This window comes from Rattus norvegicus, chromosome 19, assembly GCF_021556685.1.
Source record: "Rattus norvegicus strain SHRSP/BbbUtx chromosome 19, alternate assembly SHRSP_T2T, whole genome shotgun sequence".
Lineage (NCBI taxonomy): Eukaryota > Metazoa > Chordata > Mammalia > Rodentia > Muridae > Rattus > Rattus norvegicus.
In genome coordinates, this window is record NC_141552.1 from 64,250,808 (window position 1) to 64,277,285 (window position 26,478).

Genomic DNA, 26,478 nt, shown 5'->3' on the forward strand with positions numbered 1-26,478 from the left:
TTGCCTCAGACCTTTTCGAATCTGCAGCATGGACCCTGACACTGGTGTTCAGACTTGCGTATGGTGCTTTCCAGTTCTCGCTTCTCCCCAGCTGTGCTCGAAGAGCTACATACGCCCATCCGGGCTGCAAAGGAGGGAGCAAGCTGCTTCCAAATGGGCAGAAATGGAGCTCCATGATCTAGGGGTAAGGGCAGAGTCCAGTTGTGACAGGATACAGATGTACCAACTTGGGATGGGTGATAATTATGTCCAGTGATGGAATCTGCACTTTATTTTATGAGCCAAAGGAGGGTGCAGAGGAATAGAAGCGGATCATTCTAGAAAAGGGGCTGAAGGAGATGCCGAGAGCTTAGCTAGACAAGTGGGGAGTGTGTAGTCCACACCAGCCCTGCACACCGTGCACGTGCGTGTCTGCAGTGTATTTGTTGTTATCTCACTGCTATAACACACCTGACTAAAACACCTTAAAGAAGGAAGGGTTCACATTGGCTCACAGTGTGAGGGGATACAGTCCATCATGGCGGGGAGGCATGGCGGCAGGAACATGAGACAGCTGGTCCCATGGCATCCACAGTCAGGAAGCAGAGAGTGGTGACTGCTGGTCCTCAGCCTGCTTGCTCCGTTTCATTAGGTCCAGGACCCCAGACCATGACGAGATGGTACTGCCAACACACAGGGTGGCTCCTCCCACTTTAGTGAACACGATCTAGAAGTTTCCAGACAGGGGCTTGTTTCCTTAGTGAGTCTGAGTCCCATCAAGTTGATGCTCAGTACACATCTCAGTGATAGACACGTTACATAACTGGAGCTGTTCAAATCCCACCCTGGGCTGAAGGGATAAATGAGCAAGACAAACCAGTAAATTCATGAGGCCAACACATTCCCACCCGTCTTCTTGACCTTGGGGAATTCAGAATACTCACCCAGCAGTTGTAGGTGCCTCATTCTTTCTGAGCACGAAGAGGCTGACACCAGGACAGGCCACGGTGTGGGAGTAGGACATTTTCATCTGTCACACGGCCGCTGAATGTGCAGCTGGTTCTCTGGCTGCAGGGGAGCTTTGTAGAGGATCTCAAGGTAGCTGGAAGTTAAGGAACGAAACCTAAGCAATCCCTGTCACTGGTGCAAGAGAGGCATGGCGGGGGGGGGGGGGGGGGGGGGGGGGGCTGGGGATTTAGCTCAGTGGTAGAGCACTTACTAGGTAGGAAGCGCAAGGCCCTGGGTTCGGTCCCCAGCTCCGAAAAAAAGAACCAAAAAAAAAAAAAAAAAAAAAGAGAGAGGCATGGCGGTTTCAGAAAGCAACTGTTTTCTGATGGGACCTGAGGTCTGCTTCATAGGGTCAAAAGCTGTGGATCAGGTCACAGGCCTGAGGAGAAAAAATGGACACACTGTCAAATTGCCTCCTAAATATTCCTATTTATATCCATAAATTAGCAGTGGCCCCGGCCTTGGTCAGGGAGGTGTCTTCCAGTGTAGTGGTAGGTGCCGGGGCTCACAACTTGGTCAAAGTGCTAACAACCAAGTGACTGTTAGTGTTCAACTCTGATGGGACACCTATATCCATCTGTCCCCTGCAGAGCTCAGGGGACACTGTGAGACAGGAAGCAGGAAGAACATCAGAGAGAGAGGCTCAGGGAAGGGTGTGAAATGCTGTCCTCTGGCAGCATTGTATTCATGAACTCACGGCAGCTGTGGTGATGTTCACACGATCGATCGAGCCAATCAATATCCAGCATGGACAGGAGTGGGGAGTGAGGAGGGCTCATAAAGTCCCATCCGTGGGTGAAGATCTACTGACAACTGGATGCTTCCAGAGAAGAGGGCTGAGCTTCTCCAAAGGTATAGATGGCTGCTGGTAGGCTGCCCACGCCCCTTGGATGGCTCAATAGTGATGTGCATTCAGGCAACACTCACTGTACCCTGTGTGGTGTTACAGAAGAGGAGGAGAAGGAAGACGGAGAGGAGGGAGAGGAGGTATTGAGAAGACATGGGAGAGTGAGTTGGTGCTGACCTAAAAATGTGATAAGCAAACACTACATGTGCACGTATGGAACTGTCAAAGAAATATATATATATTTTTCTTTTTTTTTTCAGAGCTGGGGACCGAACCCAGGGCCTTGCGCTTGTTAGGCAAGCGCTCTACCGCTGAGCTAAATCCCCAACCCTATATATCTTTTAAAAGAAGGCAAAAACATTCACAGCTAACAGAAGCAGCTGTGGGAAAGAGCTCATCTCAGACCAGCAGCATCGAGAAGAGCATATTCCAATTTGCCGAGAGTGGCTCACAGGATCCTCAGAGAGAGAATCTGGCTGACGTGCCAGGTCAGCTATGAGTGACTTTCAAGTGGGTGCTGTGAGCATCTGTGTTAGGGAAGAGAAGAAGGAAGCAAGTTAAACACAAGATCCAAGAAAGGGATAGCAGAGATGAGGAAACAGTAAAGGGCCAGCAAGATGGCTCAGCAGGTAAAGGAGCTTGGTGCCAAGGATCACGATCTGGGTTCGATCCCCAGGACCTATACAGTGAGGGAACTGAGTCCATAAAGCTGCCCTCCGATTGCCACACGCATGTGCTGGCAAATGTAACAATGAAAACATTAAAAGTAAGGAAAGAGGGAAAAGCAGAAAATTAATGAGGGCCCAAAGCAGTATTTTTGAAAGAGTTGATACAAGGGATATACCTCTGTATCAAATGACCAAAAAAGAAACACAAGAAAACAAAGTAACACTAAGCACAGATACTGAGGACAAAGGATGGGCCATCACTACAGACCTTACGGGTGTCTTTTTTAAATGATCTACATAGCCTGGTGCTGGTGGTACATGACTTGAAGACCAGCGCATGTGAGACAGAGACAGATGGATCTCTATGAGTTTGAGGCCAGCCTGGTCTAAAGATCATGTCCCAGGATAGCCAGGGCTACACAGAGAAACCCTATCTTGAAAACAAAACAAACAACAAAAACTTGATCTGCAAAACACAGGAGCCGGTTTATGTTAATAAATTCAATGAGAGAAATAAAATGTGGAAACTACACACATACAGAGAGAGAGAAAGAGAGAGAGAGAGAGAGAGAGAGAGAGAGAGAGAGAGAGAGAGAATATATCTATATAACAAAACTATCTCAAGAGCTCTGAGTCCACTGAGGTTGGACACAACCCTCATCCTTCCTTGACTCTCAGGTCTTAGGCAAGCCTGGGCCCCCAACACCCATACCTACTAGGTGACAAATGCAGCTGACACACACTGGGCTCTTGGCAGACACCTCTATGATGCACCTCCTTCCGTATTTATCTCATCGAGAAAAGGAGACAGCAGGAGTCTGCATGGGGAAAGGGCCTCTCTCCCAAAGCCATGAAGCTGTATCAGGGTAGGCTGTCACGCTTGGATAGTCCCAGGACAGCATATGCTTTAGACACCAAAGGTTCCAATCCCCTTCTCTCTCCTAAATAGGGTTCTAACCAGCCTGACCTACAGGGTAATACAGCCCTACGGGGCCCTGCTGGTCAACAAAAGGCACAGGCCAGATAGGCTAGGTGATTCACTCATGGTCACACCGCCAAGATCTGCACCTGGGTCATGGAGTGTGTCCTTGTAATAATCTTGTCCATGATAGACAAGGGACCCAGAGCTAGCCACCTAGACTGCCTCCTCCTGGTCCTGTCCTGAGGATCACAGGGTTTGTGGAGGGGTAGTGCTGGCCCAGACATTGTAATTCCTTAAGAGATGAGAATACATTGTTGCAGATGAGAAAGTCAGCACCTGCTGCTGGTCCCACCTGCTGTGCTGGCCCCACCTGCTGGGCTGGTCCCACCTGCTGTGCTGGCCCCACCTGCTGGGCTGGTCCCACCTGCTGTGCTGGCCCCACCTGCTGTGCTGGCCCCACCTGCTGGTTCCCAGCAAGTCTCACTCCACCCAGGAGCCGCCCAAAGGTGGTGGGTATTATTCTGTTATCATTGCCCCCAAAGAACAGCTCAGAGAATTTCATCAACTTGCCTGAGACGCACAGCCATAATGGAACCATTTTGTAAAAATGCTTTGGGGAGCTCTGAAATCTGTGTCAAACTTTTCCAGTCTGATGAAGGAGCAAAATCTGGTCACATTCCCTTGATGTTCTTTCCTGTCCCTTCTGGATGGCTGGATGTCTTCTGTGTAGCCTCATGGGTAGACCATGAAGGGACTTCATGATGGGCCAGACCCCAGGCAGCCCGTGCTCCAGAGGGATATTCTGCCCCTCCCCCAACCCTACCACACGCTGCTTGAGTGGTTTGAATATTTGGAGTAATTTCTGTTCATCGTGAGTAGGGCCAAATAGGACCAGACGGCAGGGATGGATGCTGTAAAATGCTGGCTCTGGCCAGTGCACTTTTCTTGGGTGGTGAAGCACAGAAGTTCAGCCACTGCACATTGAGGACATCCTTTCTCTGTATCCCTCCATCTTTTCTTCCCAGAAGCCACCATCTTGCCAAAGATGCAGGAAGGCTGCCCTCCTCTCGGTCTGGGAACCATTTTGTGTGGGAAATGGAAGCAGCGCTTTTGATCAAGGAAAGGGACAGGGTGAACGCCAAGTGCACACAAAATCGTTTCTGTGCTGGGAGCCGCCAGCACTCAGCTTAATTACACAGCGGGCCATGCTCTGCAGAGAGCAATTACACTGCAGAGCTTCCCCAGGGCAAGCACAGGCACACACATACATGCACACACTGTGTGTGCACACAGCATTCACACCCAGGTGGATCCGAGCCTCTTCTCATCCCAAACACCTTCCCTCCCTCCTTCCCTCTCTCTCTCCCTCCCTCCCTTCCTCCCTCAGGTGTGTGTGTATCGGCTCTTTCCAGGGTGCCTGAGTATTAGAATGGGTAAATTCTCACATGGCTGACTGATCCAGAGTCCACAAAGCCATCAGACTACATTTCTCACCCCCAAGTCATCTGTCACCACACCTAAGCTGGGAGCTCAGATGCTGTCAGTCTTACTCGTACCTTTTAGGGATCCAGTCATACTGTCTACCCATCCTACCATGCCTGGTCTTTCTCCTACAAGGAAATAACTTCCTAAGAGAGATGTTTGTTAGTGCTCTGTTCTAACCCTGTTTACCCAACATACAGCTCTCTGTCCTCAGCATAAACATGTGCATGCGCACACACACGTGCACATACATATGCATATATACACACATATACACATGCATACATGTGCACATGTATTTATATACATGCACATATGCATATATGCATACACACATTCATACATACACATGCATACATGCGGACATGCACACTTATGCGTACACATACATGCACATACACATACAGGCACACATGTGAACATACACACTTATGAACACACATGTGCACACATACATACACACATATGTACATGCACACACATGTGCACACGGAAGACAGGACATGTGCCCAGGAGCCCAGGCGGCTGGGGTATTGCCTGCCCCATCGGTTCCTCTGAAAGGCCCCTTTGTGACAGGAGGGCTCTGACCCCACACAATGCCCTCTTGTCCACTGGCTTCCAGAGAAGGAAGGGAGTAATTTTGCAGTGGTTTCCCCAGCGCTGAATTCTGCCGGAGACTCACGTTTCCCAGACTGATCTGCAGCTCAGACTCTATCCCCAAGGAGACCCAGCCTTGCCCAGAGAAGGCCAGCAGGGTGGAACACAGGAATTCAGGGCCATCCTCTCTGGATGCTGCAGAGCTTAACTGGGCTGTGGCCACACTCTGGCCGGCCAGTGGGAACAAGGTAGCAGTGGGAATGTGCGGCACAGCAGGCAGCACATTCTTCCTGTGATTTGAAGGAAAAGCTCTGTGTGTTTCAGAAGGCTGATTAAACTCTGAACGCTCTGGGGTGAGAACCGATCTCTTCTCCTCGCTGAGGCGTCCGTCACAGAAATTTTAGTCACATTACTGCTTACAGGTGCCACCTGGGGACAGACCACACTCTCCCTGTGAGACTGCACAGTCAACTTCTCTAGAACTCCTACCTTGGCCCAGCACTGTCCTGCCCCAAAGATGCCACTAGCTTTGGTGCCCAAAGCTATGGCCTGAGCCCCCAAGACTCAACTGAGAGAGGATTTGTGTTGAAACAGGCACGAAGAACCTTCAGGCTTTTAGGCTGTCTTTGGGTAAGCCTGAAGCCAACCTACAGTTGATTGGAATAAACAAAATCGGCATTTAGGAAAGTCTGCCCACGCTTCTCCAGAGTACACAACACGAGTGACTTCTCAGAATGTTCCAGAGAGGGGAAGCCTGAAACCAAACTCTCCCTCGAGTAAGAAGATCTGCTGTCCTGATCCTGCTTGAAGGTCTGCAGACACTCCCTGGGCTGCCAGCATAGCGTGACACAGAGCAGTGGCATCCTCAGGTGACACAGACAATCACCTGTCTGACTGCTGTAATGGCCGTGTGACCTTGAGCGAGTTCCCATGTCTAGGGACCTCAGTTTCTCATATCTAAGCAATACGTGTAACTATAGCCCCTGGACATACATAAGGGAGTTAAAACTCACAGTGATGGCCCCACTATCACCCCACAGGAGATCACAAAGACCACTGATGGAGGTCGGGAACTCCCTGTGCCTAACTTGGACCTGGAGAATGTCAGCACAAACTCTAACGAACAACACATCTAAGTTCACCGGTTGAAGATCCCTGGGCCAGTCTTGCTGGCCAACACTGCGCCCAATATGGACCTGCAGGGCAGATGGACTGCAACCTTGGCAGATCCATGTATCTCTATGACCTGACTGCAATCAAACCCCTCATTGCTCCCAAAGCCTTTGGGGGACATGGTGACCCTCCAGCCCTCTGGGTTTAAGCAAAGGAGGTGAGCAGACATAAAGAAAAACTCAGTGGTTAAGTGGTTAAGAGCACTGAACTGCTCTTCCAGAGGTCCTGAGTTCAAATCCCAGGAACCACATGGTGGCTCACAACCATCTGTAACGGGAGCTGATGCCCTCTTCTGGTGTGTCTGAAGACAGCTACAGTGTACTTATGTATAAAATAAATAAACAAATCATTAAAAAATAAGGAAAATAAAGAAAAACTAAGATTTCCAGGGTGGTGGGGGGAGGAGGGTAGCACCCAAGACAGAGTGCATCAGAGCCCAGCTGTGGCTATCCGACAAGAATCACTTCTGGTTGAATGGCTGCCTTTGTCTCCCTCCAGTGCCTCCCTAACCCCACCGCACCATGTACAGAAGCAGGCAAAAGACCTTCATCAGGACACAAGCAAGGCTGCATTTTGCTCTTGAAACTGTGGGTACCTGGACAGGAGAGAAGTGGGTCTTTCTGTGTGAGGTGATGGGGTCCCAGGCCTCTTCCTTTAGGGACCAGCACCCCATGCGTGTAACCACTGTCCTGTACCTCTGCAGATCAGGAAGGTCTTCCCTGAAAATGTCTCCATCATCTTCAAGCCCAACGTTGGCCCCTCCTGTGATGTCGTCATAGGATTTCTGGTCTGGTTCTGGTCACTCTGGATCCTGTTCGTCTGGAGGTCTGCTTTGTCCTTTTCTTCTGTATGCAATGTCTAGCACGCAGGGTAGAGAAGCTGCTGGGTACAGGGATGAGTGTTAGGGATGCGCCCTGTGAGCAGATCTCGAGATGCCCAGAAGCCCGGGACTATGTTCTAAATGTTTCTTGATTCTGTTTCTATCCTTGACCTCTGCCCTTAGGTAGACAGGAAGGCTGAGGTCCTGGAATTGATACTTCTCTTCCTCCAGTTCACGTGCAGGAGGCTTCAGTGGGAGGCTTCGTCCTCAGGGTGGCAGAGCTGGGATGTGGAAGGACAGTTAGTTGGCGTGTCCTGGGGAAAGGTGGTTAGGTCGCTGGGAGAGTACACCACACTCAAGTGAGATAGCCCCTCTCAGTCCTTCAACTGGGATCTAACCTTGTCACCCCTGCCTCCCACTCACTGCCACTATGATGCCGTTAGTCACACATGGCCCAGACAGAGCTTTAACCCCACCCCAACTCCGTGCTGGTTAGGGTTGAGTGTTTACCCCAGTTTTTTGACTTTGTTAACTTAATATAGGCTGGTATCATCTGGGGATGGGAGGAAAGGGATCTGCTGAGGAATCTGCTTCTGTCCCGCTGGTTTGTAGATGAGCCTGTGTGGAATTTTCTTGATTAAGGTGGGACGACAGCTCAGCTCACTATGGGCGATGCCATCCATGGGGGCTAGCTAAGAAAGCAGACGGAGCAAGCTGGTACGTAACTTGGTCCTCCGTGGTCTCTGCTTCAGTTCCTGCTTCCAGGTTCCTGCCCTGAGCTCCTGCCCTGATTTCCCTCAATGATAAGATTTGAAACGGGCTTTGAAATCAGTCAAATAATCACTTTTTCTTCCCAAACTGCTTTTGGTCAGTGTTTATCCCAGGAATAGGAAGCACACGGACACGCACATACCCCTCCCCACACACACAGGCATCAACCCTCTATCTTTACAAGGTACCAAGCCTCTGGTGTTTTATCACAGCAGAAAATGCACTAAAGCCCATGACAGGAGGATAATCTGTCCCCAAACTTACAGAGAGCCTCTAAAGACACAACTGACTCAGCTAGCCACCCCAGCCAGGGCACTGGCACACTACACAGGGCTGGTTTCTGGGAAAGGCTCCACAGTACAAAACCCCAAACCCCACACCCCTGCCCCCGAGAAGCTCTGCTTCATGGTGTCTCCAGGGTGCTGGGGAATTCATCACTGAAGTGGGTTTGAAGAAAAGTGACTTCTCCTGTTTGTGATGGCCATGTTTGTTATTTAATTTGTTTTTTTTTCTTTTCTTTTCTTTTCTTTTATTTGGGGGGGGGGGGGGGCTGGGGACCGAACCCAGGGCCTTGCGCTTCCTAGGCAAGCGCTCTACCACTGAGCTAAATCCCCAACCCCTGTTATTTAATTTGTAATTAAACCAAGCAGCCCCATGCGGTTTTGTTTTTTTTGGGGGGGGGGTTGTTTTTGTTTTTGTTTTTGTTTTGTTTTGGTTTTGCCATTGCATTTGATGTAATAATGACCGATAACAGAAGCCAGTGAACTTTATCTGTCACCTATGACTTACAATACTTGATCTTTTATTTAACAATACATGGAAGTTAGACTCTTTGTTGTAGCCGGCTTCCTGGGACCAGTTTCTCCATTTATCTCTGACTCAGAGGCTGAGAGGGCACAGCCTATATTTTCTCTGTGCTCTAGAGACCAGAAACTGGAAGGTGAGGGCACAGCTGGTCCTTTAGGGGACTCTGGAACTGTTCTGCCTCGCTACAGCATCCTGTGTCCCCAGCCATCTCAGATCTTCATCACTGAAATGACCCCTCCAATGTCTACCTCTGTCACCATAAGCCTGGCTCTTAAAAGTTGTGGAGGCTGGAGAGATGGTTCGGGAGAGAGGGCTCAGCAGGTAAATGTGCTTGGTACCAAGCCTGATGACCTGTGTTTGATCCCTGGAACCCACAAGGTAGGAAGAGAGCAGATGGCCAACTGAGCATAGTGGCACCAGCCTCTCATCCCAGCACTCAGGAGGCAGAGGCAGGCAAATGTCTGCGTTTGAAGCTTGTCTGGTCAACAGATCTAGTTCTAGGACAGTCAGAGCTACACAGAGAAACTCTGTCTCAAAACAAAAGCAGGAGGAAGAGATGGAGGGAGGGGGAGGGAGAGAGGGAGGGAAGGAGGGAGAGAGAGAGAGAGAGAGAGAGAGAGAGAGAGAGAGAGAGATCCCCAATTTACCCTATATGGTAGTGCACAGCTATAATCCCAGCACTTGGGAGGCAGAAGCAGACAGAGCTTTGTAAATTCAAGGCTAACCTGGACTACATATCAAGTCCCAAACAGCCAGGGCTATATAGTGAGTCATCATCTTAAAAAACAAACAAAAGACTGTCTTACACCTTTTTAATCACAGAATAACAAACCATAACAAGGTGAGTGTGGTATTCAATCAACCTCCATGCACCGAGACCAGCATCAACCACACCAGCTCAGGCCTGTCTTGCTCCTTTCTGTGGCACCCACATTCCCACCCCTCTCACGAGGCTGGGGTTCACCCTGCATCTGTGTCTGGGGCTGGCGTCCACAGAGATGGCACTGCTGGTCCTGACATGTCCTGTTTGCAAAGTGTCTGGATGAGGGACAGACACCCTAATCTCTCAGAAGGAAGAGAAAGCACGGGTAAGGACACACACATTCACATGTGCATACACGTGTACACAGGCATGCAGGAAAGACATGCAAACTCATGCATGGGCATGCAAACTCATGCATGGGCATGCAAACACACGTCATACACATGCATGCACGCATGCACGCACACGTACACTGCGAAACCCCAGGCTCAGTTACCACATGCACAGCACCCATACACCTTGAGCCCAACTCCTTCAGCACTTTCCAGGGGGAAGTGAATTCTGAAGCTCAAGCTCAACCCCTGAAGGTCACATGATAAGGTCACATGATAAGGTCACATGATAAGGTCACATGATAAGGTCACATGATAAGGTCACATGATAAGGTCACCAGCACCCCTGAGGACTCAGCCTCCAGTTCAGCCTCTGGTTTGGATCCTGGCTCCATTACTCCCCAGTGTGAGCCCTGGGGTCCCTCCACCTCCTCCCATTGCCCACTGTGAGACCCTGGGGCCCCTCCACCTCAACCTCCCTTTACTCCCCACTGTGAGACCCTGGGGGAGTCCCTCTGCCTCCAGCATGTTCTCATCTGATGTCTCCTTCCTCATTTAGCCTCTGTGAGCATCCCTCCTGCTCAGGGATGAGCCCTAGACACACAGCTGCCTTGGCCAAACTGGCCAAATGCCCTCCTCCTTCAGCCTCCCTATGAGTCAGCCGTGATGATCCTGGAAAGGCAAGAGAATGGGCCAAATCCAGCTTCAGAAAGGCACAGCGGAGCCTGATCCTAAGTCTGCTGAGTGTCTCTGTGCTAGTCTCCCAGAAATCCCACTCTCAGAGGGACAAAAGCACACCCGCGCCCTCCCGCGCGCGCACGCACACACACACACACACACACACACACACACACACACACACATGCACTCACATGCAATCCTTTAGAATATAAAGCCTGGGTTCCGTCCTGAGGCATTGGTACCACAGTGGACACTACCTGTCTACCTGCCTTCCTGCTGGAGGTAAAATGGCTCTGGAAATGGTGGCCGAGTGACTGGAAACAAATCCGTCATCTCACATGGAGAGAGACTGAGAGACCTCCCCCAGCAATGAAACATCCCAAGTGCTAGTGAAGATGTGGAGATTCTCTGATCCAAGGAGCAGGTGGCCAGAGTTCAGTGGCTGGGCACAGAGCCCGGTGACAGACAAGGTATGGAATTCCTCAGCAGAGCTGTCCTCTCCGTGGCCCATGTCTTCTGTTCCTAGCTCACCCCTTGGAGGTCTGGAGCAGTTCAGGAGCATAACCTGGACCACTTTCTGCAGTAATTCAGATCTCTGCACAAGTGCTGGAGAGCGCATCTGATAATGTGGCATAGCACAGCCTCTGACACAGATGAGAATGAGCATCTGGAACCATCAGAGAATCTGGAACCATCAGAGGATCTGCACCCAGCTCTCCTGGGAATAAACCCTCTGTTGGCTTCCTAACCACCAACCAACACAGTGAGCAGAGCCAGCAGAATGGGGCGGAGTGGAACTGGGGACCAGGGGAGAGGCCTGGACTTTGGCTCCTAGACCAGGCCCCAGGTTGACCTCCCTCAGCTCCAGCCTGGGCTAAGCACAAGAATTCCAAGTCACCTCCTTCCAGCCACCCCTTGAACCCCAGCATACTCTGCTGCACCATCCTGGGGACAGGTGGCCTGGTGGACCCGGGGCTTTTCAAACACACAGAAAACAACGCAAACCTCAGAAGTCGAAGCTGAAAATGGCAGGCCCTTCAGCCCCTCACTTTGATCCTGAGAAACAGAGAATAAGGAAACCTGCCTCAAAGGGCTGTGGGGACTAAACCCATGTGATGATCCTAGGGTCACATGGTATTGCCGCCTCAGAGCTCCAGTGGCTGGCCCTGAAAAGGCTCGTGTCTGAGTGCCGGTGTGTGAGTGTGTGCTTGTGAGAGTGTATGTGTGTGTGCTTGTGTGTGAGAGTGTATGTGTGAGTGTGTGCTTGTGTGTGTGTGTGCTGGTGTGTAAGAGTGTATGTGAGTGTGTGCTTGTGTATGTGTGTGAGTGTGTGCTTGTGTGAGTGTATATGCTTGTGTATGAGAGTGAGTGTGTGCTTGTGTATGTGTGTGAGTGTGTGCTTGTGTGAGTGTGTATGCTTGTGTATGAGAGTGAGTGTGTGCTTGTGTATGTGTGTTAGTGTGTGTATGCTTGTATTGTGTGAGTATGTGCATGCTTATATGTGAGTAAGTGCTTGTGTGTGAGTGAGTGTGTGGTGAGTGTGTGTGTGAGTGTGTGCTTGTGTGTGACTGTATGTGTGAGTGTGTGCTTGTGTGTAAGAGTGTATGTGTGAATGTGTGCTTGTGTATGTGTGTGAGTGTGTGCTTGTGTGAGTGTGTATGTTTGTGTATGAGAGTGAGTGTGTGCTTGTGTATGTATGTGAGTGTGTGTATGCTTGTATGTAAGTAAGTGCTTGTGTGTGAGTGTGTGGTGAGTGTGTGTGTGTGTGTGTGTGTGAGAGAGAGAGAGAGAGAGAGAGAGAGAGAGAGAGAGAGAGAGAAGGAAGGTAAGAACTGCCTCCCCTCACCAAGGCTAGAGGTCAGACCCAGCCTCATCTAGGGTGTGAAGGAAGGGAAAGCAGGACTGTTCTGGAGGCTGAGAGGTTGTATGCCTGTGAACATGTGCGCCCATGTACATATGTGTCCATGTATGTAAATGTGTGTGGTATATGTGTGTGTTCCAGCAGGCAGGGCCTAGAAGACCTCTCCTCTAGCCAATATAACTCACACCATTGTGTGAGCCACTCAGGATCTCCAGGCAGGATCATGGAGTACAGGTCTTGCTTGATCTTGCCTGACCTGGAAGTCAAAAGTTCAACCCTGGCCAGCTGGCCTGGGGACATAGCCCACGTTACTCTAGATCATAACTGGTGTGTGTGTGTGTGGGTGTGTGGGTGTGTGTGTGTGTGTGTGTGTGTGTGTGTGTGTGTGTAGGGGGCGTTCAGTCTTGTGACTAATCTGCCCTCCAGAGACCTTGGGCAAACATTTAGACTGGGGACTCCCTCCTCTCCTCTGATATGTCCAAATATTTGTAGCTTGTGGGTCACCCAAGCCACTTCCTGAGAGACAGGATCTGCGATGCTGCTGCCCACACAATCCTGGTCCCTTCGAGTGAGGCCGAGAGAATTCAGTGTGTTTGAAAGACTCTGGGTCCTCTTAGGCCACCTGTCCCCAGAATGGTGCTGGAGGGGGTGGTGGGGTGAGAGAGGAGGCAGGAAGGGAACTCTTGTACTTAGCCCAGGAAGGGAACTCTTGGAACTCTTGCACTTAGCCCAGGCTGGAGCTGAGGGAGGCCATCCTGAGGCCTGGCCTAGGAGCTAAAGTCCAGCCCTCTCCCCTGGTCCCCAGTTCCACTCCGTTGTTTGTTCATTCCTCCCAGGAACCCAGAGTTACCTTCTACTCCTCACTCACCCTTTCTCCTCCCCCTCCTTCACTCCCTCCTCCCTTCTTCCTCTCCTCCCCCTCCCTTCCTCCCCTACTCCTCACCTCTCCCCTCTTTTGTGATGGGGTACAGGACTTCAAGCAGTCTCCCCCACTGAGCTGCATCCCCAGTCTGACCTTCCTGTTTCTCGAAGTCTCCCTGACCTGCAGCCTTCACTGAGCTCCTCTCAAGGGTTCTGGGAAGAAGCTTGGCTTCTCCCCTATACAGCACAGAGATGCTGGTCACCTACCCAAGGCAGCACAGCAGCCTGCAGAAGTTGTCCATTCCCACATTGTTGCTGGCACCCCTGTGTACAAGCCTCCCAGCTGCAAACCCAGTGGGCATTTGTCAGAACACCAGCTCCTGGTCCACAGCGGTGCAGCAACTCAGAGGCAGATGCCAGGCCTGCGGTGGGCACAGGCAATGCCAAAAGAGCCTGGAGGCCTGCTGCTCCTGCCTGGGTCTCCTGGAAAGGCCAGCCTGTACTTAGCTCTCGTGGTAAATAACAGCCCTGGTTTCTGCTAAAAGGATTCATTCCCAGAATGCAGTCATTTCCATGCCCTGCTCCGTCCAACCCTTATTTTATGCCTAAATATACGACATAATGAGGCTCCGGCCTGATAGTGTCGTTAAGGAGATATTTGACCTCGGGTTTAATTGCAGGATGGAAGAAATGGCTGGGGCACACACAAGGGACCCTGCCAGCGCATTCAGGACTCCGCATCTGGTGTCCCTGGCCCAAGAGAAAGTGGAGTGACAGGGAAAGCTAAACCCGGGGCCAGGGATGCTCAGCCAGGGCCCACCCTGGAGTCTGCATGAGGACCACCCTAGTTCTGAGGAGCTCCCTCTTTTAAGACCCTCCTGCTCCTGCACCCCAGGGGCAAAGGGGAAGGGTGGCCACCTCCCGCGCCTACAGAGTCTCCACCCATATGGTTTGAAGGCGCACAGGCTGTAGATTGCACCTGCACCCAACCAATCAGGCCAGGAGATTGATGCAGGGCCTGCCCACTGAGGATCAAGGCCTGGCAGGAAAGCTGGCCTGCAGCCACAGCCACGGAGAGGCTTCCGCTTCCCGACCCCTCGCTCCGCATCTCTCTCTCTGCACGCTTGGATTCCTCTCTAGGCTGCTCAGTGTCAATGCTCCAGAGCCTGTCAAGGGGGTGTCAACAAGTCCACGGGTTTGAAGAACGTCTTTGAAAGACAGCTGGCTGCCAGTAACTGTAACTGATGCCTGCTTTGTTCTGTTTTGGTGGGTCAGGACCTTAAGTGTCTGAGGAAAGTCAAGGTGCTGCTATCTCCCCCCCTCCCCAGTACAACCGCACACCTCCCTCGCCACCCAAGACCTTGTGGTGACTAATTAAGAAAAGCCAAGCAAGAGGGGCACGGAGGTATATGCCTTCTGAGTTTGAGGTGAACCTGATCTACAGAGCAAGTTCCAGGACAACGGAGCTACTGAGAAAAACTATCCTAAAAAGCAAAGCAAAACAAACAGGAAGGAAGGAAGGAAGGAAGGACGGACGGACGGACAGGGAAGGGAAGGGAAGGGAAGGGAAGGGAAGCCAAGCCAAGCCAAGCCAAGCCAATCCCAGCTGGGTCACTGGCTCCATTACAGAAGGTAGGGACACCAAGGGGCCAGCCAGTGCCTGGGAGCTCAGCACTCAGCCCTGAGGTGGCTGAGCAGAAGAGCCAAGTTCTCAAGTGTGTGAGCCGTCTGGACACCTAACCCTGGAGTGGCCTGTGACCCCAGCCTTCAGAAACGGAGGCAGGAGAATCCCAGTGAGTTTAGGACCAGTGCTTGGGGTCCAGTTAGGCTGTATAAAGCAAGGCCCTGCCTCAAAAGTAAATACATAAATATATTTTCAAACCCCAAACTCTCCTCTTGAACACCCCATCCGTGGACAAGCTTATGGCACAAAAACATCTTATGGGGTCCCTCTCCCCTCCTTTGGGAGGGCGTCTCCTGAGCTGGGTTGCACTCAGCTCCCTCATGTGAAGTTGCCCAAGTTTTATAGTTGGGAAGAAGGCCCTAAATGAGGAGGAGGTAGAATACCTCCAGCTCAGATCTCTAGGTAAGAAGCTGATGGGGCCCCTCCTCCCTGCAGGCCCCACTGAGGCCAGGTCCCATCTAGTCTGCACAACAGCGGAAGTGTGTCCGATAACCCTAACTGCCCAGTCCACTGTCTTCCAGGAAAAGATCAGACAAGGCTCTGAGCTGAGCGGCTGGGTGGACAGTATCTGAGAGGGTCTGACTTCATGGTCAAACTGCTGTCCTGGAAAGGGACTGGAGACACCTCTCCAAAAGTCAGTCAGTCCTGTTGTCCTGGTTTGAGCAGCGGCTTGTTTCCTACCTGGCTGGACCACCACCCACCTCACAGAGGAACCATGTGGTTCCCGGTTTGATTTTTGTATTCTGAGTTCTCCGTTGACAGAAGCCTGTCCCCCTTTCCCATAGGCGGAGAAAAGAGAGCAGCGGTGCAATTGGTGAATAAAAGGGGGGGGGGCAAAAATTGTCTTAGGATGGGGGTCATGTGTCTGTGTTCGGAAAGACCACTGCTCCAGAGGAGGGAAGAAATCAGTCAAACTCCTGGCAAATTTTGTTCCAAAAAGAAAGGGAAAGTGAGGCAGGGAAGGGCTATCCCCCTCCCAGGGCCCTTTTATGTCCTTGGGTCCTTAAGAAAGGAGGCCTTTCTCCTCTGTAAACCCAAATGCGCCACTCCTGGGACAGCAGGATTTTCTAGGCAGGAGAGCTGGATGGGTGCACTCGTTGGAGTTGGGGTTCCTAACAGCAGCTCCCCATGCTGGGTGGTGCTCCCGCTAAAGTCTCCCCAGGCGAAGCGAGAGCCCTTTCAGTGTAGAATCCCCAGAGGCCCCTGACTCCGATCGATTGCGGGCTGTTTGTAACCCCATCCCTTTTCCATTAACGTAAACACCACTTGAACAAAAATATACAGGGCCACCTACTTCGCCGGGAAGATGGTCCAGCGCCCACTGGCCCGCCGGCTTCTGTCCAGGCGGCACTCGGGGTCGCCAGGCACCCCCCTCCCCAAGGCCGCCGCACCCCAGGCGGCTTTGAAGCCTGGGGTTCCAGCCTCTCGGGTCTCACCCCCACCGTCAACCGGCTGGCGGAGTCCGGGTGGCGGATGGAGTTGTCAGCTCAAATTCCTGATTAAGCTACTTGCTGATAACACCAGGGGCTAGCCCTTCTCTACCTGCCTACCAGGAGGCTCTCTGCCCTGCCACACAGGCCCTGGTGCCGGCCGCCGCCTTGGCGCTAATTGGGTTGGAGCCAGCAAGGTCAAGGGGTAAGGGGTTGACGGTAAGGCCAAGCCTGGGACCTCAGCTAGGCATTGGCAACTGGACCATTTTGGTGGAGTGAGATCAAATGCATGCAGGGGTAAAGGGTGTCTGTGCTGTCCTGGGTAAGTGACCGCTGGTGCGGTCTGTTAGGGGCTCTCTGGTTTCCATGTGGGCCCTGTGATCGTGATCGCTGGAACTGAAAATTGAAAAGTACTGGAAAATCAACCAGATGCCACCGGCTTCCAGGGCAGGTGGAGTTGGAAGCCAGCCTTGATGTAACAACACCCCTTCTTGATGTGACCCTAAGGATTTTTCATGACTGGATCCGCCGTCTCCCAACTTGAGAACACCTCTTGGGTTTTTTTATGTCCAGTATCAGATGAAATACACCTCACCTCAGAGGCAGTTTGGGCTGCAGAATCCACCCGGCACCCTTGCTCACTTCTCCCCTCCTGGCCCCAGAGTGGAGGGCCTGTACCCAGGGTTGGGTACTCAGAACTCGCTCGGCCAAAGGAGGTGTCCAGGGCTGAAGGTGCTGAAGTGGGTCCCCCACAGAAAGTGGCTGATGTATATCCCTGTGTCTGACGGCCCTGGCTCCCCTATTGTGAGAACAAGAGGGAAGAAAGGCTGAAACCTACCCTAACCGGGATGGCCATTGCCCGACTGGTTTTTGCAGAGATGGGGTGCACTAGGACAGAGCCTCAGCAGGTTTCCCAGAAGATTTGGGCCCGAGGGTCTTTCCCCAGCTTGCACTCCTCCCCCGGCTGGTGGAGGGAAAATAAACACCGAGTTCACAAAATCAGGACCCGTCATTAGCCCAACCGCAGTAAAAGAACTGCTCTTTGCGTAGAGCGACGGGAACCAGCCAGGCACCCTCCCGCTGCCTTGCCCTAGAGGACTCGGATCTCCACTGCAACTGGGGTCACCCGGCCAGAACCGGCCCGACTCAGTCAGCTACTAACGGTACTTCTCAGTCTCTTCCTACATCCAGAGCAACAGCAGACCGCCTCGGCCGAAGGCCAGCCAGAGAGAGAGAGAGATGTTTTATTCCTGGGAGACTACGATGAGGGAAAAATGTCACCGACAGACTCACAGAATCGAGCGGGGCTCGGCTGCTTAAAAAAGGAGAGAGAGGAAAACTTAGGAGCAGGTAGGAGGCTGCTAACTAAGGGCAGCGTGGTGCTCGCCTCTGTAGGAAGGGAGTTCAGAAAGCCCGAAGAAAACCAGCTCGGAGCTGGGAGGGACGGACGGACTGATGGAGGAAGGGAGGGAGAAGAAAACCCTCTCGTTTAAGCCCACGAAAGAGTGAATTCGATTCCTAATTAGGTTGGTTTTCATGGCGAATTAAATAGGTCTTAGCCCAATTTGCAGGAAAAATAATGACCCCATCAGAGGGCAGCAGTAGAGAAGGCTTCACAGAGTCTTCACAGAGAGAAGAGAGGCTCGAGGGAAGATTCCAAATAGACCTGACCTAAGGATAGTACGAAGTATTTGAAATATGTTTGCGTTTATATTTTCAAAAAAAAACGCAGCTAATTATGAACATGTTCACATGCCAGGGACAGAATTTTTGCCGGCAATTAATTGAGAACTACTAAGAACACGGGGTGTGGGAGGACCTGGTGCTGGGGTAGGGAACCCCCAAGTACGAGTGAGGCGGGGAAATTCCTTTCAAAACGAACAGGGACTAGAGACTGCAAGTGATCAAACTGTAAAGAATTGGGGGTACAGCTGAGCTTTGTGAAAATAAACCGAGTCAAATAAAAAAAAAAAAAAAAAGCTCACCCAGTCGCTTTGGTGGTGTTTTTAACCCCTTTTGTTTTGTATGTTAATTTGCCTGACTAGGCTGGGGCTGTGTGGGAGTAAATACTGCTGGCTGGTAACACCTTGAAAGTTGAGTAGGTAGCAAGAAATAAAAGCCCTAAAGAGGGGGGGGGGGAAGAGACACAGGAGACGTGGGAGAGAGAATAGAGAATCTTAAACCACAAGGGACTAAGGGTCTCTCTGGGTACGAGTGGGTTCCTCCAACCCTAGTCCATAAACACTCACTCTTGGGTCTGTTTGTGAAGGGAACTGAGAGCTCTGGCCCCTCCCCAAAATTGCAGCCCCTTTGGCTCAAAAGCCCTTCTCTTACAAGTTCACACCTTGACCGAAGCCTCGGGTAGGACTCTCCCTTAACTCCCCAGACAGGGGAGGTCGGAGGATGAGTCACCTACTTCACTGGGGCCGTTCTGAGAACCCTGCTGCTCCAGAGGTGGTCAGCCAGCCCCACTCCACCCCCTCCGGGCCACTTCTCAGAAACGGGCAGGAGAAAGTGCTGCTGGGAAACTTGCTCCCCCGCCCCACTCGCTTCTCCTGCCCTCCTGCCCAGAACGGAGAGACGAACCAGTGGAACTGGTGTGGGGAGCTGGAGATGTGGTTTTGTTCACTGTGGTGGAACGGCTGCAGTGGTGTCAGACTCCTTTAATCCCAGCATTCAAGAGGAAGAGGCAGGCAGATCTCTGAGCTGGAGGGCAGCCTGGTGTGCAGAGTGAGTTCCAAGACAGCCGGAGGAAAACAAAAAACAAAACGAAACACACACACACACACACACAAAAAAAAAAACACAACAACAACACAAACAGAGACGGGGTGGGGCGGGGGATAAGATAAAAGGTAAGCGAAAGACAGATAGACATGAGAAGCTAGTGCACCAGCATCAAGTTTGCCTTATGCCCAGGACACTGAATCTCCCAGCTCCTCCCCATTGGTAGCACTGAAGGGATCTCCACATCCATCCGGAAGGGAAGCCCCTTCAACCAGCTCTCAGGGTACTGAGACCTTCCGGTTCACCCCAGGATGAGCCTCGCTGTCCCACCACGGAGTGGCTGAGCGGGCAGGTACTCAGAGCTCTCCCAGGCTGTCCTGCAATCTTCAGAGTAGCCCTGAAGGGAAGCCGGTGATTTTGAAGAAATCACAGCCCCTGAATGGGGAAGGAGACTGCTCCAAGACAATATCCTACCAGAGTGGGAAGATCTTCCGGGGCTGAGGCCAGGACTAGCTCCGTAGAAGCGGGTACCTAGCTGGCACCAGCTTCTCTGTGTGGGAAGAGCTCTGTGTTACCCAAAGCCCCACACCCTTCTCTCTGAAAGCAGGCAGGAGCACTTGTCCCTCACCTGTCCCTCCACCTCTGACCCTCCATCCCATTAGCTCTCCCGCCTGGGGTTGGGATCCACCACTTTGAGGGGCTGCCTCAAAGTGGGAATGTTAACTCTCACCCTTCAGCCCTGTAAAGAGCAAGGCTCCTGGGACCTCTGCACCTTGGGAAAAGCAACCCCAGCCAACAATTACTGGCAGGCCTGATCCTCTCAACCACACAGAAGAGAGACTGTATTATTCTTGTTTGCACAGAGAGGCAAGGCCACTGGCTCCGGGCCACAGAGCAATGGAACCCAAACGTAACCATAAATCTTTACTACAGGGCCTGAGTGGTTATATGTGTTGTTCGGTTAACAATTTAACATGGTTTGGGTTTACAGCGTCTTTTCCTCCCAGACCACCAGGCTCCTAAAACACTGAGTTCTGATGTCTCTGCTATCCTGGGTCAGTCCAGGGATAGGCAGACATTTCCCTGTTGGCAAAATGAAGAAACTAAGGCAAGTACCTTGACAGTCCTGCAATTTTTGCTTCTGGGACTTTATGTGCCAACAATGGGTAATCAGAGTGGAGTTCCTCACCAAAACAAACAAACAAACAAACACACACACACACACACACACACACTCAGGACCCCATTCTGCAGCAGACACATACACTTTCCCTGAGGGTTCTCAGCCTGGGCTTCAAGCCTCTCATCGAAGATGCCTTGTGCACACCTCTAGTCTCCCCAGGTGTGTACTACTGACTTCCCATTCTAACGTCTTTTTCCCTCAAACTCATGGAAATCCTCCTGCCTCAGCCTTCTGGATCGCAGGTGCCAGCCAGCTATCACCCTCACCCCACCCCATGTGTTCCAACCTCATTTCCTCTCTGATTCCCTAGAAACTGCCACCCCTCACACACACAGCCATAATTAGTTCATTCTTACAACCTGAACACACAAAGCAGGTCTGACCACCACAAGCCCAAATATAAATCCTTCTAACTGGCTGGGGCACAAAAGAAGAGGGAGTGACAGACAGACAGAGAGACAGAGAATATATAATATCCACACTGTGCTGGCAGGGAAGGTCACCTCTACTTTTTCGGCCAAGCCTGGCCCCTTGCTGGGAGCTGGCAGGTGAGCTCTCTCCTCTCTTGATGGCCAGACTGGGGGGACTTTGTTTCCCTCTGCAGTCTCCCCAGCCCCCTTTTCAACGCCCTCTAACACCATTGATGGGGCAAACTGCTGATCCCACTGCGCTGTGCTGAGGCTGCCGGCTGCAGGCACCTGAGTAGTGAGCCCTGAACACCAGGGGCTGCAATTGCTGGGTTTTAAGACACAGATCTGAGCCCGTCTCCCAGCCAGACTGTTTTAGCTCCTGGTTGCAGCCTTTCTCACTTCATCGGTTCCCCTCTGGGTGTTCCTGCGGACTGTGTGCGTGCTGTGTCGTGGGCTCTGTCGTACTGGATCTCTCCTCATCACGAACATAAAAATAAAAATATTTGGCCCTTGACCTTTAATGTGTGTTTCCCTGTTGGCTTAGTTTGGAAGCCCATTCAGCATCCTCTCGACCTCTAACTCAGTCCTAATGTCTCTGGGACACCCCCAAACCCCTCTGCATCCTCAGTTCTCTGTGATGATGAGTGCTCCTTTGCTCTGATCTCTTCCCAGAAATCTGCTCTGGCGGCTCAGTCTCTGTCTGTCTGTCTGTCTGTCTGTCTGTCTCTCTCTCTCTCTCTCTCACACACACACACATACACACACACACACACACACACACACAGACACGCGCGCGCCCTTCTCTCCATCTTTCTAAGTACACTGGCTCAGGCAGATGGAATGAAAATGTTTGGAGATTGTTGGGGCGCCTCTGCGGGAGGAAAGAGCTGCCTAGGAACCCAGGCGTCAGAACCCAGCCTTAGAGTAACAGGATCTGACTGTCCATCCGGGAACGCTCCCCGGACCAACCGTCTCTCTTAGGGAAGAGCTGTAAATTCCGGGACTGCAGTGCCATCGAATATTTCACTAAAGGACGTCATGGAAAATGAGGCTTTGGGATGTAAGGCCAATGGGGAGAAAGCAAGCTCAGGCTTTGGCATCGAGTGCTGGCTTTCTTATTTACTTGTTTAGACAGTGTCCTGTAGCCCAGGTTACCCTTAAACTCACTGTGTAGCTCAGGATGACCTTGAATTTTTGATCCTCCTGTCCCTCTACCTCCCAAGCGTCCGCATTACAGGCTCACACCAAGCCTGATTTATCCGGTTCTGAGTATGGATCTCTGGGCTTTGTGCATGCTTGGCAAGCGAACTTTTGGTTTGGTTTGGAGGTTTTGTTTTGAGTTTTTGTTGTTGTTTGTTTTTGCCAATTGTGCCACATTCACAGCCTTATTTTTTAAAATTTTAAATTATTAACCTGTTTTCAGAGTTGAGCGCCTAGTGGAGATACAAGTTTCAGAAGCTGGTGAGAGCACTTGGAAAGCGTCAGATGGGATGAGCCCTCCGCTCCCCTCACCTCCTTCCCCAGAGAGCAACTCGCCTGGCTTTGGTTAGGCAGAACACCCAGTCCCCCTTACTGCACCCCAATACAAGTGGCTGCCTCTTGCCTTGTTTCAAGGGCACCACATCCCACACCCCTGACAGAAACTGCTCACAGCATTCTCTGCATCCCATTGCCGTTTTCCTGAGGCCTGCAGAGTTACAATATTCTAGCTTCTGGGCACATATTTAGAACACTCTAGAACATTCCACCTGTAACACACAGTCCTGTCCAGATTTCTCCACTCTGCATAAAGCAGTTACACCCTGCAGGTGTAATTACACCTCACAACCCAGCATTGTCCGTGCATACAGGGTGTGTCCTCTATTTTTTTTTTTTTAATTTGTGGGGCTGAGATCTCAGATATCCCAGGCTGGCCCTGAACTTGCTAAATTCAAGGATGACCGACCTTGAACTTCTGATTCTCCTGACTCCACAACTTGAGTCCTGGAATTACAGACTGCCGCTGCTCTCTGGTTTTTGCCAGCGCCACAACGGAACTGAGTGTTTCTGTACACACTTTAGATGGACAAATCTACCAGCTAAGCCGGTGGATAGACTGAGAGTCCTGCCCATTCAGAATCTTCAAATATTGATTGCACATGAAGCCACCACACCAGGTCTTCCAGTCGTGAACAGGGCTGAATGCATGGTATTTGTTTGCTCGCCGTTCACCCTCTACATCTACCTCCCCTTCTCTCGAGTTACCAGGAAAGTTCCTGGTACCTGCCCCCACGCGAGCTCTTTGCCCACGAGTCACCTCATTGGACAAGCGGCACTCCGGATTCTGGTACCCAAAGGCTGAGTTGTCCACATCACGTTCCCTCCCCTCTCCATCCCTGCACTTCGGCCTGCGTCCCTCGCGCTCCCTCTGGATGCTGGGGATGCGCAGTCCGGCGTGGGGTCGGCCCGTGCTCGTGTGCAGCAGGGCGGCCGGCCTCGCTGTGGGTGGTCGGCGGCGCCCGCGGCCCGACGGCCGAAGCAGGATCTGGTTCCGCGCTCGGATTTCGCCGGGCGCGCTCTCGGCCGGCGGCTTCACTTAAGCAATTAGCCAGCGCAGATACCTGGGGCCCCCGGAGTGGGGGCGTCCTCCCCGAAATGTGGGCATTCCTGGGACCAGTGCTAAGCGCAGGGATTTGATTTGGGATGAGAGGGAGTCTTGTGAATTTTCAACTGAGAGCAAGTATCTTGCTACAGATCCGGAGCCTGCCTCCCTGGGGCTGCTTGCTCTCCGGGACACTTTGTGTGACATTCGTCTTTTCTGTAGCCCCGTCTAATTGCTGCCGCAACCTTAAGAAGTGGGTGCTTTAGTTGGAGCCTCGTTGAAAGGGAAAAACTTGGTTCAGTACAAAAATGGCCTACGCAGGGAACATCCAAATTTGTGACTGGTTCTACACTGGAATTATTGGGAAAAGCAGCTCCCGCAGCCTCTCAGGAGTCAGATTTCTCCTGAAGTCAGATTCGTACTAACACAAAATGACCAAGGACTTGACATGCTCCCTCCCCCTGGCCCCCAGTCCCGGTTGACACTTTATAAAAGCGCTTTTGTAGATAGTTTATGGGGCCAGGAGATGTACTCCTCAAGCAAGGGGAGCCACTGATAGATCCCTACGACTGAACCTCTGTCTCTCCTCTTCAAAAATGCTAGATTTCGGGAGATCTCACAGTGTCTGAGAGCTGTTTCAAGACACACAGGCAAGCCCCCTCGTTACTATACCTGGAGTTTAACTGTGTAAAGGGTCCTCTTCTAAGCCACAGCCATCTCCCCTCCTCAGTGGAAAGTGGAAATTTGGATTGAGCCTCGGGCTGCTCCCCTCCCCCTTCTTCCCTGCCGGGGTGACTGCTATCCTGACACTACCCTCACAGGCTGCTTTAGGGTCTAGGCCTGAAGAGCTAGTGGAACTCGGACTTCAGTTTCCTCCTCTGCAAAGGAAACTTCTCTACAAAACAACTTAAGGAGCCTCCAAGGGAGGGACTTTATGAAGGACAGTGGTCTGTGGGAGATCGGGAACGGGGGAGGGGGACAGATCTGGAAGTCACCTATCTGCAAAAATCCTCTAACTGGAAAAGGGCTTCATGCCCCTCGATTTGAGGGACCCTTGGTCTGAGGTCAGAAGCACAGCCTCTACCACTTTCTTGGATTGGGGGAGCATGCAAAATGCAGCCTGTGCTGGCTGAGAAATTGTCCGCCTTGCCTTCCTCAGCTCACTTCTTGCCACTAAAGGCCAGCTGTGTAGCGCTTTTCTGGGAACGCCCCTCCCTGAGGTACAGCCCAGAGTCCCCAGGTCTGGAGTTGAAGGTGGGGAGAAAAATGGAAATAAAAAGAAAATAATGGAGAGGAAATGAAAGGGAAAAAAAGAAAAAAAGAGGAAAAAAATTAGGGGTGTGGGAATGTGTGGCTTGGAGTGGGAGGGTGTGCCATGGTCTACAAGGCCCATTCTTGTGATCCTGTGGCCATGTGTGGGTGAAGGCACAGTTGGCAGCTTGCTGGCTACGTGTGGTGCTTCCTCCCAGGGTGGGGCCCCTGAGAAGACCTGTGAATGGTGCTGAGGTATGCTGGCTAGGCCGACTGTAACGCAGAAACCGGCTTGACAGAGCGTCTCTGTGCACGAGCACACCGCCACACAGAAGCGTTTATGTCCCCTTCCGTTCTTTCTCTTTAGTTGAACCACAGAATTCTGAAATCTGTCCTGGAGAAAGTTCCAGGATGGCGACTCTCGCCTCCTGCGAACCCGGCCCTGCCAAAGGAGCCGGCTACAGAGCAGCAACCTAAGTCAGTAAGCCCCTAGACCCTCGCACAGACGTGCCAGGCGCCTCGAAGGCGACAAGGCGCCTACCACCAAAGCTGAAGGCGTGGGGGCTGGGTTCAAAATGGGGAACCAGGAATCCAAAGAAACATGAGGCCAACAGGCTTTGAAGACCAGCGTACGTTTTTCTCTCAGCTCACGCCAGGGCTCAGCCGTCTAGCTCCACCGTCCCCCGCACCCCCTCGTCGCCCTCCCTGCTACTAGGGCTCCCGGCTCGCGCGCGTCTGGGCTGCGGAACCCGCACTCACCTGGTTTCGGGCGCGCAGAGTCCAGCTGGGATCTTCAGCGGTCCTGCGCCCCGCACCACCTCTCCACGGCCGCGACCCCGCAGCCAGGGCCGCTCCCTACCGCGCTCCCCGCCTGCGCCACCCGCTTTCCGGAACCCGGCCTGGCGCGCAGCATCGGAGGCCCCGCGGCGGCGGCAGGCCGAGCCCATAGGGGCATCAGGCCAACTCCCCCCGCGCCCGCGGGCTTCTCTACTCTTATTATTAAAGGATCCCCCGGAACGTGTTTACGTTGAGCCTTGTAAACTTCCTGCCCGGGACTTTGCCATCTCTCAGGAAATCAGAACCTGCGCTTGTAAAAGGGGACACGGGGCCGCGGGGCCAACTAAGCGGATTTCAGAGTCAAGCGTTGGGGGAGGGGGCTCTGAGGAGACTTTGCTATGTTCAGATCTGGGAGTGGCAGCTCCCGGGGGACCCTAGGGAGAGTGAGTGGGGCGCGCACTGGGTGCAAGCCCGAGCGTCTGAGTTGGTGATTTGCGGATTCGCTTGGGGGCATCGTTGTGTGTGCGCTCTGGGCGCGTGTTAATGCACGCGTGTGCGCTCCTTCATGAATGAGTGCACGGAGCCGCCTGCTAGGGAACCTGTGCGATTCGTGGCACTGCACGACCTTAAGCCACTCTCCGGATCCCGCTTGCTGCGCTTGGAGACAAAGCGCCCGCTAAGTCGCCTGCGGTTTCGTTTTCCGCCCGCCCGCGCTCGGCCGGGGCAGTGGCTGCAGCGCGGTTGGGCGAGTCCGAGGAGCGCCGGGCGCCGGCGCAACGCTTCCCAGGGCGGGGAGTGAGGGGAGGCGGTCCCTCTCGGGAACTTACGCCGTCCTGCCCCGGGCCTGGAACCCAATCGCTCGC

General features: G+C 52.4%; 1 long non-coding RNA gene across 3 annotated transcripts; it reads right to left on the reverse strand.

Moving 5' to 3' along the window:
- Positions 1-232: 232 nt before the first annotated feature.
- Positions 233-25,806, reverse strand: Fendrr (FOXF1 adjacent non-coding developmental regulatory RNA). Of its 3 annotated transcripts, none has more exons than NR_203081.1 (5): positions 25,598-25,806; positions 1,685-1,920; positions 1,199-1,366; positions 924-1,081; positions 233-829 (listed from the first exon to the last, which is right to left on the reverse strand). It is a non-coding gene; the product is annotated as an FOXF1 adjacent non-coding developmental regulatory RNA (long non-coding RNA). The 3 variants fall into 3 exon arrangements; NR_126575.3 differs by lacking the exon at positions 1,685-1,920 and adding an exon at positions 7,372-7,777 and having other exon boundaries at positions 249-829; positions 25,598-25,802; NR_203082.1 differs by lacking the exon at positions 1,685-1,920.
- Positions 25,807-26,478: the final 672 nt, after the last annotated feature.